The sequence below is a fragment of the Notolepis coatsorum genome, assembly GCF_963971535.1.
Source record: "Notolepis coatsorum genome assembly, chromosome: 17".
NCBI classification, from domain to species: domain Eukaryota; kingdom Metazoa; phylum Chordata; class Actinopteri; order Aulopiformes; family Paralepididae; genus Notolepis; species Notolepis coatsorum.
Window position 1 is genome coordinate 81,099,226 of NC_140181.1, and position 16,358 is coordinate 81,115,583.

At 42.9% G+C, this 16,358-nt stretch overlaps 1 long non-coding RNA gene across 1 annotated transcript; it reads left to right on the forward strand.

The window, feature by feature from the left end:
• The first annotated feature begins 46 nt into the window (after positions 1–46).
• LOC311243911 lies at positions 47–11,230 on the forward strand. Its single transcript, XR_014620682.1, has 3 exons — positions 47–932; positions 7,161–7,226; positions 8,133–11,230. It is a non-coding gene; the product is annotated as an uncharacterized lncRNA (long non-coding RNA).
• The last annotated feature ends 5,128 nt before the right edge of the window (positions 11,231–16,358 follow it).

The following is a 16,358-nucleotide window of genomic DNA, read 5'->3' on the forward strand; positions in this document are numbered from 1 at the left end:
TTGGGGGGGGGGGGGGGGGGGGGGCACTATCGTTAGTCGTGATTCGTCCGTCATAGCCCATGTATAATTATCGGGTTCATATAGATACGTGTGGTGTATCCAAGCACATGTGATGTATGTAAGTCAGAAGAAAATACACAGTTCAGCATATACTATCTAAATTTGACCGCTATCGGTGCTTTCCATTTGTTGTGCGTTAAACGTCTACAGTAGTCTCAATGATATAGTGTTGGAAGAAATAATCCCATGTAATTCGTGATATTATGGACTATAACCTCTTATAGTATCTTCAATGTGTAAAGGGCTCCATGTAAACACAGGAGACACGTGTCTCATTATTGGATTACACACACACACACACACAGATCAAAGATGGAGCGCGCATGCTTTATTCGGGATCGGGATGCCTCAAATATCACCGCTGTGATGCAGTCTCCATGGCGACGCCGACGATCGTTTCCTCGGTAACCATAGTCACCGTTGCCATGGCATCGCTGTTTCCACAGTAACCTTCCAGATGGCTTGGAAGCCAGACTGAATTTTTTTTTGTATCTGAAAAAGGCTCGTCTAGCCTCTAAAAAAAAGACTGTTTTATCATCACGCTGTGCGTGCGTAAAATACCAGACTACCCCGTGCCACTGTCTATATCCAAGAAGCCTATTTGTCAACTTGTGACGTTGACACAATGACGTCGTGGACACAATTATGTTAAAGAGCTGGTCTGTTTTCAGAGTGTCGTCATGGATATCCTCCGAATCAAGAGCCGGGACCGGTGCAGAGAGGTGACACGAAAGAGATAGAAAAGGTCGAAACAGGGGGAGGCAGTGTGTGAGAAATTATGAATGGGCCGGGAAGTACACCGTGGCTGGCTGTTGTGAGTGCGCTACCCTGGACGCTCAGCAGAGGCCGCTGTTCCCCCACGGATCAATCTGGTGAGTGTTGGGAGCGCGTCAGTGTGGGGTGGGTTTGTGGGTGTTTGCACATTCAAAAGCCCTTTGTCTTCCCCTGATCCGCCCGCACTTCTTTCCTTATGAAACCAGAAGATTTAAGCGGACATTTTATAGCCATGTCAATACAATTAGCCTCGACATTGATGACTTGTTGTTGTTTACAAATACTGAGATTGGCATCCTCTCAGGGGATATAGGTCAGCACGTTTCAATCACGTGAGCTGCATGATGTCATTTCAGGTGCCTTACGTCATGGTCCAGGCTTCCCTTTATTTGTATGGGCTGCCAGCCTTTCTGCCGTACAATTGCTTTTCTTTCTGGAGAGTCTCGTGATATGTGAATCATGTGCTTAATTCTGTTGTGTGTCATTTGTATGTGTAATCCACATCGAATTTATCCACGTTTAATTAAGAATCATAACAGCCCCAATGAGTCTTTGAAGAAGCAGGGTGTGCACACACATGTTATGCACACATTTGTTGTTTTTGTGTGTGCGTGTGTGTGTGTGTGCGTGCGTGCGTACATATTTCACCATACATTTTTGTGTATGTGTTTTGTGTTCATGATACGTGGTTGTGTGCACATTTTGACAAAACATTTTTGAGTGCGCTCTACTCTGATGAAGACGTTGAACCGTTGTTCTATGCACGGCACCATACTGACTGATCACCATCACCAGATCATAAGATGATGCATGGTGGAATCTCCTTGTTGCTCGTGTGTCTGTGTGTATGTGTGTGTGCGTGTGTGTGTGTGTGTGTGTGTGTGTGTGTGTGTGTGTGTGTGTGTGCGTGTGTGTGCGTGCGTGCATGCGTGTGTGTGAGAGTGTGTGTGTATGTGTGTGCACGTGCATGCCTTTGTGTTGGTGTGTTTGCGCGTGTGTGTGGGGGGGGGTGCACGCGCATGTGTGTGGGTGCGTGTGCATGTGTGTGGGTGTCTGCGCGCGTGCATGTGTGTGGGTGTGTGTCTGTGCATGTGTGTGGGTGTGTGTGTGGGTGTGCGTGTGCGTGTGATGACAGTGCTCCTCCCACCGCGTGTCCTACTTGTATTTCACCTTCAACTGACTTTGGGACAGTGTTCTGGGCAGGAGGGGTGCGGCCGTGCCAAGCCCTGTCCCCCTCCGACTCCCACTGCCGCCCCCCTGTGGCCGGCCTCTCTCCCGCTGGCAGAACAGGTGGCCAGACCGTATGATGGATGACCACTGTCCTCCCCTGTTGATGAACCACTATCAGACACAGAATCAACCCCGAGAGATGAACTCTGAGGGGGGAAGGAGACAGACATTTGGCTGTCACCACTATAATCAAAATGACAAATAGGTATTTTTCCTTTTGGCTCTGTTGCCCAGGTTTTTACTATGGTGGACTGGATGATAAATGCGCTATAGGAGAGTGCGATAAGATGTTTAATTTGCCTGTTTATACGACAGTGCTGTCCTGCAATTCTATTCCATCAAGGCAGATCGCTGCAAAAGTAGTTGAATGTCTGGGGGGAAAACAACCAGAGCCAGTAAAGGTTTTTGAGTTTATTTAAAGGAACACGCCAAATTTTGGGGAAATTAGCTTATTGCCATCTACCCTGGAGTTAGACAAGTACTGTACGTGTGGAAGTAGGTGTGCCAGTGTAGCCTCCCAACAGTCACGAAATACACTCAAAATACAACTCCAAAAGGTTCCTGTAAATATGTTGTGAGTCTGTGTATTTACCACGTGGAGAAAAAAAAGTTATAATATTTAGACATTTTAGTTTTCTCAGCACATATATACTCTGTATTTTCTTTTCAAAAGCCCTGTTGCTTTTTGAAAAACTGGGCTTTTGAGGTGATGAAATCACTGCACCCAGGCAGCAGTGGTTCGGCAAAAATATGTTCAGAGTATATCTGCTTAGAAAACAAAAATGTCAAATTTATATTTATTTTTTTATCCACGTGGTAAATACACAGGTCACAACATGTTTACAGGAACGTTTTGGAGTTGTATTTGGAGTGTATTGGGGGTGACTGTTGGGAACTAGGCTACACTGGCACACATACTTCCAGTGAATGACGCTAAGCTAGGCTAACGGTGCGGCTGTTCCCTAAGCCTAATGCATGCACAGAGAAGAAAAGGGTATGTATCTGCTTGTCTACTGTAACTCCAGGGTCGATGGCAAATTAGCTAATTTCCCAAAAAGTTGACGTGTTCCTTTAAACGGAGAAGCCAGAGCATTTAATACCAGAAATAAAATAAACGGTTTGTTTCAGCATTCTTACAGTGTAATTTTGACTGTGCAAAACTCAGTGTGGTATAGTGGTCTATCTCAACATCTCCAGAATAAACTGCAGGTGATGGTGGCAAACCATATAGTTTTGATGTAGGGGCTCCACAATTCAGGCAAGTCCATTTACTGCCAGTTGAGCTTAGGTTTAACAAGCAGAAGTTGAATCACGTGTTCTGTATCGTTGCTGCCATGCATCTAAATGACTCACAGCTAAAGTAGCCTATTACTTGTGCTATCAGGTCACGTGTACAGTAGTACCTGAGCTAACGTGCACCACGGCAAGAACTTACTTTCTTTACACAAGTATTAGTACTATGGAATAGTCTCCCACTACATATCAAACAAAAATATAATCCAGTTAAAAAAAAAAACTAAAGTCATATTTGCTCTAGCTTGCTGTAGGATTATTTAGTTAGTCATCGTTTTTGTTTTCTCACCAAGCGCGGAACCGTGGAAAATTATGAATTTCAGAATCACAGAAAACGATAAAATGTGATTCTTTGAATAGAACACAAGGCAGCGCACGGTTTCCGAACGGACAGGGGTAGCTCTCTCTCTCTCTCTCTCTCTCTCTCTCTCTCTCTCTCTCTCTCTCTCTCTCGCTCTCTCTCTCTTCCCCTCCCTCTCTCTCTCTCTCTTCCCCTCCCTCTCTCTCTCTTCCCCTCCCTCTCTCTTTCTCTCCCCCTCCCTCTCTCTCACCCTCTCCCCCCACCTCCCTCTCTCTCTCTCTCTATTTCTCGCTCTCTAACAGTGTTTTATTTTGTATTTTATGGCATGTTTGACAACTTTGTCATGTCTTGTCATGTTTTACATCAAGGATGTTGGAAACAAGTGTAGCCTTTAATTATACTCTCACATGTTCTCCTCTGGGTGGACGACATATTGTGATGTTTATTTGTTTATTTTCCCAGAATAAAACCAGACCAGACCAAACCAAACACAACAAAAAACAGACCAAACCAAACCAAACCATAATAATAATAATAATAATAATAATAATAATAATAATAATAATAATAATAATAATAATAATAATAATAATAATAATAATAATAATAATAATAATAATAATAATAATAATAATAATAATAATAATAATAATAATAATAATAATTAATAATTAATAATTAATAATAATAATAATAATAATAATAATAATAATAATAATAATAATAATAATAATAATAATAATAATAATAATAATAATAATAATAATAATAAAAGAAAAACACCATCAGATGCACTGTCTAGATGACTTTACAGCTAAGGCTAATTTCCAACACTAGTCTCATGACTGGGGTGACACTGGCTCATGAGGTTGAGCGGTCGGCTGGTAATCAGATGGTTCCCGGTTCGATACTGGCTCCTCCCTGCAGCGTGTCGAAGTGTCCTTGAGCAAAACAATTAACCCCTAACTGCTCCCGATGAGCAGCTTGGCATCTTGCATGGTCGCCTCCGCCGTGAATGTGTGATTAAATGGGTGAATGTGAGGCATAAGTTGTAAAGCGCTTTGGATAAAAGCTGTTATTATGAATGCAGTCAATTTACCAGTTACCATGATGGTCATTGTTCCACTTTAAGACAAATACAAGATACACAATTGATAGAAAAATTTATTTATACTCAGGTGAGCTCTGAGGTGAGGCCACCTCATTTACAGAACTGCTGAGTGTACAACACAATAGAACAACAACACAATGTGCAGTGCAATCAGTTAAAAACAGTTACAACATGAATCATAGAGAAATGAAATCAGACATTTAAATTCCATAAGGGAATAAGAACTTATTGAATACAGGTCAGTACAGGTCAGGGCTGCAGATTGTATTTAGTTGACGTCAGCTCTATGGAGTAGAAACCGGTGGAATCATTCATGTTTAAAATACCCCCAATAAACCTTGTGGTTTGTGGTTTTGTCTTGTTGTTGCAGTCATGTATCTGCATCCTTGTCTTTGAGGTGTAGCTGCCACTCCTCAGCCGTCTCCCTGCGGAGCTGCGTCCAGATTTATGTCCTGTGTCCTTGATGACCGTGATGACTTGAGCAGAAACAGAGGGAGGGGACAGCAGAGAGAGAAGGGAGGAGGACAGAGGGAGGAGAGAGAAGGGAGGAGGACAGAGGGAGGGGACAGGAGAGAGAGAGAGAGAACGGAGGAGGACAGAGGGAGGAGAGAGACAGGAGAGAGAGAAGGGAGGAGGACAGAGGGAGGAGAGAGACAGGAGAGAGAGAAGGGAGGAGGACAGAGGGAGGAGAGAGACAGGAGAGAGAGAAGAGAGGAGGACAGAGGGAGGAGAGAGAGAAGGGAGGAGGACAGAGGGAGGAGAGAGACAGGAGAGAGAGAAGGGAGGAGGACAGAGGGAGAAGAGAGACAGGAGAGAGAGAAGAGAGGATGACAGAGGGAGGAGAGAGAAGGGAGAGAAGGGAGGAGAAACAGAGGAATGAGACAGGAGAGAGAGAAGGGAGGAGAAACAGAGGGATGAGACAGGAGAGAGAGAAGGGAGGAGGACAAGAGGAGAAACAGAGGAATGAGACAGGAGAGAGAGAAGGGAGGAGAAACAGAGGAATGAGACAGGAGAGAGAGAAGGGAGGAGAAACAGAGGGATGAGACAGGAGAGAGAGAAGGGAGGAGGACAAGAGGAGAAACAGAGGAATGAGACAGGAGAGAGAGAAGGGAGGAGAAACAGAGGGATGAGACAGGAGAGAGAGAAGGGAGGAGAAACAGAAGGAGGAGATAGGAGAGAGAGAAGGGAAGACAACAAGAGGAGAAACAGAGGGATGATACAGGAGAGAGAGAAGGGAGGAGGACAAGAGGAGAAACGGGGATGAGACAGGAGAGAGACAAGGGAGGAGAAACAGAGGGATGAGACAGGAGAGAGAGAAGGGAGGAGAAACAGAGGGATGAGACGGAGAAAGAGAAGGGAGGACAACAAGAGGAGAAACAGGGGGATGAGACAGGAGAGAGAGAGAGAAGGGAGGAAGACAACAAGAGACGAAATGGGGTCTGAATCTGTCCACGATCCCTCTCCCTCCATATCTCTCTTTCTATCACAACTGCATTGTGTGTGTGTGTGTGTGTGTGTGTGTGTGTGTGTGTGTGTGTGTGTGTGTGTGTGTGTGTGTGTGTGTGTGTGTGTGTGTGTGTGTGCATGCGTGCGTGCGTGCATGCATGCGTGTGTGTGTGTGTCTGTGTACACCTGTCTGTGTGTGGAGGAGTAGTTGCATTATTATTATTATTGTTATTCCCTTTATGCCACAGTCTGCAGATTTACTCTGCACTGTGTGATGGTCTGGCCTTCGCTTCTATTAGCAGAACCCGGGGAGGTCACGCAGAGTGGCTCCTCAAATGAGTTTCCTCCTTTTTCCTGTTTGATCTCTGACCTTGCTCTTTGATCTCTGACATCCATGCTTTCATTCATACTAAAAGGGCCTGCTATCCTCATTTCTCAAGGCCCGACGAAGCTCACTCACAACAGAAGTGACCGACTGTATCGACCCGGGAAGTAAGATGTATTATGGAGGAGATGAGAGCGGTTGGTTATCGTCTAACTAGATTGGTCAGACTGGAGGCTATCCTCCAGGGGCACGCGGAGCACCCGGCGGGGAGACAGACACACAGACTGTAACGATACGCAAAAACAGCCTGCTCTCCTCTGGAAATGTAAAAGCGGCGCTAATGCATTTCTCACTGCTTCTCTCTACTCACTCTCAGCTTGCTCTCCTCCGTGATTTACTTCTTCTCTTATCTTCTCCTCTCCGCTCTTCCCCTATCGTGTCTTCTCCCCTCTCCTCTTCTCGTCCTCTCCTGGCGATAGTGAGCTGAGTGTTTATAGTCTGTTGCATGAATAGTAATGAGGCAGCAGGGAGAAGAGGAGCAGTTGAACTGTGTGACAGAACTGGCTGCACTCTGTGGGTTCTAATAACTAACCCCCTGTCTGTCCTTTGTTTTCCCTCAGGTGTGTGCTGTGGTGTTGTTGATCCCAGGCCTTGACAAGCAACAAAAAAGACTCTCTACAACCAAGGTAAATACATTATATTCCATGAGGAAAATCTGTTTGAATGTAAGGGTGCAACCGGCCCCCGATTACAGTTTTTCACAATATTGTTAACACACGTTTCTCACAAAACAATAACGGCTTTCTCAAAACTGCCTCACACACAAAATGGTAAACCTGACACTCCCTTTGCAAGATGACTCTTTGCCCTCAAATCTCTTAACTGTTCACAAAATGGAACTCGTGTTTTCATTTGGTACACACAGCTATATTTTCAAATGATTATACACGAATACCATTCCTTGCGTACACACAACTAAGCATTTGCTGCACACTACCAAGCATTTACAGCACACTGAAGTGCAAAATTTCAAACACAATCGTAGAAATGGAACACACCATATGAATGACAATGACTCTGGAGAATGAGCCCTTTCTCCTTTTGTAAAATGTCTCAGTGTAGGCCTACTGTTTTCATAGTCAAACATAAAACAGCACACAAATATGCAGCAAAAAAACGAAAAAAAAAAAAACGTTTTATTTGGGTACACACAGAGAACAATACAGTACTGTAAACCGGCCTGCTTTGAATATTTGTGTGTTGTAGGTGGATGCGTTGAGATTTGACTTGAGAAATGTGTGCAACATTGTGTGTAGTGTTTTGACAACAAGGTGACGTGTAATTGACCTCAGAGTGTAAAGAAGGAAAATCCGAGTCTAATGCAGATAAGGGAGTGTAAAGTATAGTGCCAAAATGGGTTGAGTGATTGGTACATGAAGTGAAGGTTGTGCACATTGTGCCGAATCTTCGCTTTTTGTGTGTTAACAATTGTGAAAAACTGTAGCAGCTTTGCAGCTATCATCAACCTTTTCTGCTGCTCCACACAGCATTTCAGGTCCCTACTGTAATTAACCTGCATCATCTTCCTCTAGGGGCCAGGTGAGCAGTGTTAAGTGAGAGGAAAGATGACTCAGCCTGAATCAGTCCTTTCCCACCCTGCTCTCCTCCAATCAGAGACGGCGTCTCGGCCAGGACGACCCAGCGGCTCCTCTCCTCCAATCAGAGACTCCTGGCAGGCCCCTCCCCTCCTCCAGGGGAACAGTAGCCCAAGCGAACCCCTCACAGCGAGTGTGAGACGTACCAGGACCACTGTAACAGCATACAGTTCTATCCACCCATGTAGTCTCACAACCTTCTGGTTTCTGGAGCCAGCACGACCAGGATGGGAACTGTCCCGTGACCGGCATGATCTGTGCCAGTGTTGTGCCATTAGGGCTGACCCGAATGCTTCAAAGCCTCAGTCGTTGCCATGGTAATTGATGGCAAAATCAGTAATCGAATACCTTTATTTTATTTTTATTTTTTTTTTACATTAATATATTCTTCTCAAACAAGGATATTTAGAACTTAAAAAAACATCCCGTAGCCTATGTCATTGTACTTCACTGTCCGCGAACAGGTGATATCTTGCTTCGGCAGAGTGTATACCCTGGCTCCAGTGTTTTAATTAACCATTTAAATCCTTCCCCTTCCACTGGAGCAATGAATGAGATTACAGCATCAGTTATGACTCTCTTTCCATTACAGTATCTGTGAATAAGTGTTTCTTGTGAGACACTGGTGGTTGATGTGGATAAAACTTTTCAGTTGATGCACTTAATTAATAACAGAAGGAACTGGAGGACTGTTTAAAAGACAGGTCGAAGGCGGTGTAGGTAACGGATATGTTCAGAAGGAACTGGAGGACTGTTTAAAATGAACTCACAGGTGCAAATAAACTCCTAGATTTTGAGACAGTGGCCCTACCGTTATGCTTTTCTGCTAGTTAGCTAACGTCAGTTAGCCTACTAACATGATGAATGGCTGGCTTGCCAACGTTAGCTAGGGTGCTAACATGATGAATTAATTGGCTGACCTGCCAACGTTAGCTAGGGTGCTAACATGATGAATTAATTGGCTGGCTTGCCCATGTTTTGTGTCAGTATTAGAGCTGGTATGGTGGTGTTGGCATTTAATACTAATCTATTCCTGTTATAATAATAAAAGACAACACCACTATACCAGCTCTAATGTCAGTTAGCAAGCTAGGAGAAGAGTGGGTTGATGGGTCGACTTGTTGACAGATTGATGCTATCACCATGAGGCCACATAGGCCTACAGCCAATGATCTTTGGTACTGTGTCAACCGTAGCCACGCAGGAGAGGATAGAAGCCCTGGTGTGGAGGACACACCCACAATAGACCCATTTGACTGCAGTTAGAAAAGCCAAGATACATAGCATGATGGTCGTCTACATTGAATCAAAGCCACAACCATTATCATTCAAACATTTCAGGGTAAATCAATCATTTAAGAACAGGGATGGTGAGTTGTTTACACTGTAACGTTTTATGGGTAAAATGTGCTGAATCAAGCCACAATCCATGATCTAAGACAGTTGCTGAAAGGCATTAAACAGGGGCCAACACTGTTCCCATAGCAACAGAATACTTCTGAAAAGGTCTATAAAAAGATGCTTGTAATAACTATTGGCTGCTATGGAACAAACTACCAAATCAATCTGTGAATGTCCGTCGTGCCTCTGTCTGTCGGACCGCCTCTGTGCCGTAGTGGTATTTACAAATGCCGGTCGTGCCTCCGCACTCCCGCACGCTCGGTCTTCCTCGGACCGCAAGGCATTCTGGGTGTTGTGCTCCACACCGGGGCTCCATAGATATATATAACTAGATGGTGCAAGGCGGAGTCTCCAGTGTAGTTCACCGGCGGCCATCTTGTCACAGGCAGCACGCCTATGCTGCCTGAATGACTATGAATGTCTATGGTCCATGTATTATTGAAATAACCATAGCTTGCTAAATTTTCAACCGATTTACAAACGGTTTGGTTTATTACAAACGTTATTAACATGGCTATGATTCAGGATGCTTGGACACACATGTTGAAATTATTTTCATATGAAAGTCCATTATAAGTATGCAGTATTATAACTACATCTCTGACGTTTATAACAAACCAAACCGTTTGAAAATCGGTTGAAAATGTAACAAGCTATGGTTATTTCGATAGTACATGCACCATAGACATTCATGTTATGAGTGGGCGTGCTGCCTGTGGCAAGATGGCCACCATGTGGAATGTCGGTCTCCATTGGCCAACAGCGTGAGTGAGTCATCTAGCCTTTATATATGTCTATGGTATCCTCTCCCATAGCCACGCGCTTGCTTTCCATCATTGCCACTTGAACCCCTAAGAGCACTTTTCTTTTCTAAAGCTTTATTGTAAGTAAAACTGAATTTCCCCAAGGGAATCAATGAAGGAATATCTTATCTTATCTTAAAACGAGAAATTCCCTGTCACCAAAGAATATGGACACGTCTGTCTTTATGTCACACAACCTAAAGCGGGTTGAACAGTCATATTCAAAGCTCCAGGTATGTTAGTTTGCGTTCAGGCTTAGACCACAGAAGCTATTCTAGTTAGGTGTGATTCATGTTCTCGCTTTGATGGTTGATTATGTAGTTTGATCACTTCACTAAAGCGAAGGCACAATTCTATTTATAGCTTTTTTCATGTATATTTATTGTGCTTTTATTAAGCCTCAAACGACTGACATGTTATTTTGGTTCATGTTAATCCTAAAGCAACAGAAGCACTTCCATGAATTATTTAAGATGCCATGTAAAGGTCTACCCACTGACGAGGGCCTTATTTATTTTTTCTTCTCACAAGCAACCGATTTCACTTTGATTAGGCCTGTAGAGCGATAAGCCAATTTATGTTGTGGATTCGCCCACTGCTGTCAACAAATACATGGTCTTGATTTTATATATTTAAATTTCTTGGCATAGGCTGCACCGACTATTTCATTTTCATTATGCCTATGAGCAGTTTCATTTTTATAGACTATGGCTACTTTATTTTATTTTATTATTGCACATTGTTGTAGCCAATTTAATTTAATAAAAAAAGAAGAAGAAAAATCTTGAAGTCCGATTTTGCCTTTGTCTCTTGCTAGCATAATATTGAGAGGCAATGTTAGAGGAGCAGGTACTCCCCCCGCCCCCCCCCCCCCCCCCCCATCCCCGTCATTGCGAAGCTTAGAATATTGATAATGATCATTTGCGCTGAAGCTTTGAAGCCCCCAACATTTTCTTTATTCAGGACAGAGCTATGTATCACCCATGGCACCTGACTGGAAACTTTACATTACTGGGAAAAGCTTCATTGAAAAGGAAGGTTTTTTCCCCAGGAACAGAAGACGGGTTCATAAGCACACTTATGAATTCTGAAATGTCACAAGGTTTTCTAGGATGTTCCTTCACGGTTCGGGGGGAAGCTGGTGCTCAATCAATAGGTACGATCGACAGCTTTCGATTAAAATAAAAAAGGGTCAGAAAACCGCTGCTGCCGACGGCGCGGCGATGTTATTATGGTATTTCTGTCCCACATGGAACCGCAACGTGAGACAAGGACTGTTAGCCATTTGCCTTTGCTAGCTCAGTGTGCTCTCTGTATCGCTAGTGTGTGAAACACACTCACCATGCGCTGGTCGCTGCTATTCCCCTGAACAACATACACAGTACACACGCATACACAGGCACATGTACACACACATAAAAACAAATTAAAACACACACACACACACACACACACACACACACACACACACACACACACACACACACACACACACACACAGACACACACACACACACACACACACACACACACACACAAACACACATCCCTGTCGAGGGCTTTCATTTGTCCCATGGTTGGTGTTTTGGGGATGAGAAGTGTATCAGTGTATCAGGGGAAGGGTGTGTACGCCAGTATTGTCATATGTTATTGCACTGTGCCGTCTTAAAACATGACCCATGATGTAAACAGAGTCCGAAGGGTGTCGTCATTATTTGGTCTGTGAACTGTGACCTGCTCGTCAACAACATGGAAGAACAACAGTGAACAGTGGATATTTCATCTGCAAGTCTATGTCTGTGTTTAATCCTCCTCAGTCTACTACACTTTCAGCGTCTTAAACCTTTCACTACCACACTACAAATGGTTAACGCTTTCACTGCCACACTACAAAGGGTTAACCCTTTCACTACCACACTACAATGGGTTAACTCTTTAATTACCACACTGCAATGTGTTAACCCTTTCACTACCACACTACTTAAGCATTACATCACGCGCAGGAGTGGTTTGTGAAAAATAAACCATGCCTAGGGGTGGTCGTTAGGCCCGAGGTGCAGCCGAGGGTCGTTAGACCCCCCTAGGCATGGTTTATTTTTCACAAATCACGACTGCAAGTGGTGTAATGCTTTTATACAACTGCCACATTCACCCAACCTTATTGCTATACAATAAACACACATTAATCGAAGATTTATTGAAAAAACCATCCGCCACAAAAAGTAGTTCCCACAACAACAAAAAAGAGAAGTTGCCTCCATGTGGAAGCAGCTCGGAAGTGCATCCAATTGTTCTCAGTACGACATCCAGCAACATCCAGCAAACTAACACATCCAACTGTCTCTCAACTAAGACATCCAACAAACTAACACATCCAACTGTCTTTCACCTAGACATCCAACGAACTAACACATCCAACTGTCTTTCAACTAAGATATCCAACCAACTAACACATCCAACTTTTCTTTAGTTTTGAACCTACTTTCTATAGAACTTCATTCTTAGATGCTTTTATAGAAAGTAGGTAAAACAAATTAAAAAACGTTTTCTTTGCCCTATAGGAAAAAAATTGTTTTCTTCGCCCTATTTTTTTATTTTATTTTTTAAACCTACTTTCTATAGAAGCAGCTGGGAGGTGCGCTGTTTTAAGTGAGCGTGGGTTATTGAATTGATTGATTGCTAATTTTATTACTGTCCGCCTTGTTTCCAACTGGTTAAGTTTAGGCCCTCTTTCAAAGTTGGTTTGGAAGGAGTTTGGAACCAGGGGCGTATCTAGACCCAGCAATTCAGTAGGGCACAGAAGGGCACCAAAATCTAAAATTTGGCCGGTTTTGGCCGGTTTGTGGGCGAAAATGGGTGGATTTTGTAACTATTTTTTTTTTTACTTTATTTCGGTTTTAGAGTTAGGTTAGGGTTATGTTATTTAATTATTTTGGGGAGCCAGCCCCCCAAACTCCTGAAATGCATAGAAATCTATGAAATAAATAAAACAATCTGACATTTATATTAAAAAGAGCTAGCCACCCAAACCCCTAAAATACATAGAAATCTATGCATTTTGGAACAGTTACTATATATATAGTCAAGAAAGCATTTAGTCATACTTAAAGTTTAAAGTGCTTTACTTGCATTGAACATTGCATTGAACATTGAACATTGAGGAGACATCATTAGAAAGCACAATGTATGTTTCCATAGTTACGCAGATGACACGCAATTGTACATCTCCGCTGAACCAAATGATCACACAGCTATAAACTCCATTTCCGCCTGTCTCTTAGCAATAAACAAATGGATGACGAACAACTTCCTAAAATTAAATGAGGGCAAAACTGAAATCCTACTAGTCGGTCCTATAACAAAAAGAGAAATGTTACAGAGCAATATGGGGCAACTTACTCCTTGGATCAAACCCGAAGTTACAAGTAAGTAACCTACACTGGCTTCTGGTAACATTTAGAATTGATTTCAAGGTCCTCCTCCTTATATACAAAGTATAAACATTGCGATCATCTACTACTGGTCTATTGAAGGTTTCAAGCCACAGTCTAAAGAAAATCAGGGATGCAGCCTTTGCTAACTATGCACCAAAGTTATGGAACACACTACCTATGGACATTAGGGAAGCTAGATCTCTTAATATTTTCAGAAATAAGCTAAAAACGTACCTCTTCACCATAGCCTTCTAATACACCCCGCTGTTGATTGTACTGTAGCACTATTTTACTCTGGCCATTCTATTGCATACTTTTACTATCTATTCTACTATTCTATTATTGCACTGTATTATTGGTGTGCAAACCAGTCAACTTACAAAAAAGAGCCTGTTGGAGGATTTCAACAAGATAAATGCAGTGCAAAATATTTCACTATAATATTTCAAAGCGAAGTAAAAAATATTATAATAATTATTTGATCATGTTAAATGATCATTTGATCATGTTAAAAAAGGGAAAATAAAAAACATTTAAAAAAAAAATAAAAATAAAAAAAAAGTTATTTTTATTTATTTTTTTTATCAGTGGGGCACAGATGATCATCAGTAGGGCACGTGCCCTACTGATAGTGGTCTAAATACGCCGATGTTTGGAACCAGGGCTGGTGGTCTATCGCCCTGCTCTAAAGACAAAATCTAACCTTAACCAACTTCGAAAGAGGGCCTAAACTTAACCAGTTGGAAACCAGGCGGACAGTAATAAAATTAGCAATCAATCAATCAATCAATCAATCAATCAATCAATCAATTCAATAGGCCATGCTCACTTAAAACAGCGCACCTCCCAGCTGCTTGAAAGTAGGTAAAAAAAATTTACCCATCAATTACATCATCCAACGTTGTTTAAACTTTAAGCAACTAAGACATTCGCCGTGACAGAATCGGTTTATATTTAGTCGTTATGACGCTATCATATCAACATAATCCATTCAGTCCAACCTCACTTAAAACAGCGCACTTCCCAGTTGCTTCTATAGAAAGGAGAAGAAAAATTTTAAAGAAATTGCAAATGAATCAATCAATCAATCCGCACGATTTTTATTTTGTTCCACAATGACTCATGATCCATCAATTACATCATCCAACATTGTTTAAAGAACTAAGACATTCGCCGTGACAGAATCGGTTTATATTTAGTCGTTATGACGCTATCAACATATCCATTTGTTAAAGATTATTGTCCGCCATCTTGTTTTTTCCTAAAAATCCGCACGGCCAGGAGCGTGGAATTGTGAAGAATACATACGTGTAAATTGACTGTTTCAGCCAATCAGAATCGAGAAATTTGCATGCCGTTGTATAAAATGGGTTATATATTCGTACTTGGCTTATTGCGTCCCGCTCTTAAGCCCTATCGAGATACCCCTTATCTCATGTACCTATTGTACTCCATCACGGAAAAAACACATACACCCACACCTGACCGGGTCCCGCCTCTATGGAGGCGCAGCCTATAAGACCGTAACCATGGTCACCAATACACCCTTTGTCTATTTTCGTTCCATCATATCGGATGCAGTGCACCTTATGTTAACTAGTTGTTATGAAAAGATTAGAGAAATTGCGTAATGTTGAAAGCTTACCGGAGGTTTGCTTACCCCTGGCATCTTCGAGGCATGTTTCAGCGACACGACGGGCCTATGTTGATGTTCCTCATCTGTCGGCAGCCAGATCAAGGGGCAGCGTACAAGGTTGGCTATCGAGCCGGGTTGTACAAAGGTAGGCCCTGTGTCATCAGGCATGGGTGTTGGTATTTGTAACTGAGGGGTACAATTCCCTGACTGTATTAATCAAGTACTGATATCATTAAATCACTACCGTCTATGTACTCCTGGCCAATACTGTACATAAGTATATTAGATTAGAACACTCCCACAATAACACGGTTTTCCACACAAAATACTCGTTTACAATATTTATTACATAAAAGGGATTATATTACATGACTTAGTTGCGCTTATAAGGCAAATAGAATGTGCAGGCAAATCAATAGTGAATATTAAGAATTATCTCTATGGTTATTCTGGGATAGGGGGTACTACCGGTTGTAAGCCAGCAGAGGGAGGCAAAGCTCTAGGCAAGTCAATGGTTCACGGAGGCGATGTCACCCCTGGAGCAGCGGGGATAGGCAGCCTGGTCCCAGGATGCGCGCCGTGTAGGTGAAAGCTGTGGAGTCTCTGGTACGACAGAAACGGGCTTGAGTGATGTCCCCACGGGCACGTGGATCCCACAGCAGTGGGTGTAGACGGTTCTCTGCTTCCAGTAGCTTAGTGAAGAATGAAGAATAATAATCCTTGCCGGAAAAGTGGCACTGCGGGCGGGGTGTAAATCCCCCGTGGTGCTGCTGCTCCGGTGTAGATATCCTCCGGTGCGGTAGTGCACGGTTGACCTTGACGTTACTATACTATTAGCACGGGCAATAAGTGCTCTATGTAGACGCACAATCACTCACTCCACGTGGTC